Here is a 739-nt window from a genome sequence, read left to right as displayed (position 1 = left end):
TTAATCTTGTAAACAAAAGAACTGAATACAGGGATGGATTTGCCACTCACTTGCTCAAATTAGAAGATTTCTCTATTATCTATTTTGTTTCACTGAGGATGGCCCGAATGATGGCTGAAACGTATGAAGATTAATGTATAAGTATTATGTATTAAATAATTTATTGCACAATTCACCGCAAATTTGACTATTTATGTAATTTTATTTATTAATAGTTTTATTCCGTAAGGATGACCTTAGAGCCGTGAATATTCGGTTTGGCCGTCGATGTGGAAGCATGGCCGGGAACTCTCCATGATTTTCTGCGCTTGGGATTATCATAATGAACCCATTTTTCGTCCCCAGTCACAATCCGATGCAGAAATCCCTTCCGTCTTTGCCTTTCAAGCAGCTGTTCACAAGCAAACAAACGCCGTTCAACATCTTTCGGCTTCAACTCGTACGGCACCCAATTTCCTTGCTTCTAAATCATTCCCATGGCTTTGAGGCGTTTTGAAATGGCTTGTTGAGTCACTCCCAATGATCATGCCAATTCTTCTTGATTTTGACACGAGTCTTGATCGAGTAATGCCTCCAATTCTGCATCTTCGAAAACCTTCTCTCTTCCACCGCTATGCCGGTCTTCGAAGTCAAAATCACCGTTCTTGAAGTTGAAACCGAAGTTGAAACCACTCACGACACGTTCTTTCACGCAAATTAAAAAAAAATTGGAATTTCAATCCATTTACGACTGAGAGTG

Source organism: Trachymyrmex cornetzi, unplaced genomic scaffold (genome assembly GCF_001594075.2).
Source record: "Trachymyrmex cornetzi isolate Tcor2-1 unplaced genomic scaffold, Tcor1.1 scaffold933, whole genome shotgun sequence".
NCBI lineage: Eukaryota > Metazoa > Arthropoda > Insecta > Hymenoptera > Formicidae > Trachymyrmex > Trachymyrmex cornetzi.
This window is presented reverse-complemented; position numbering follows the sequence as displayed.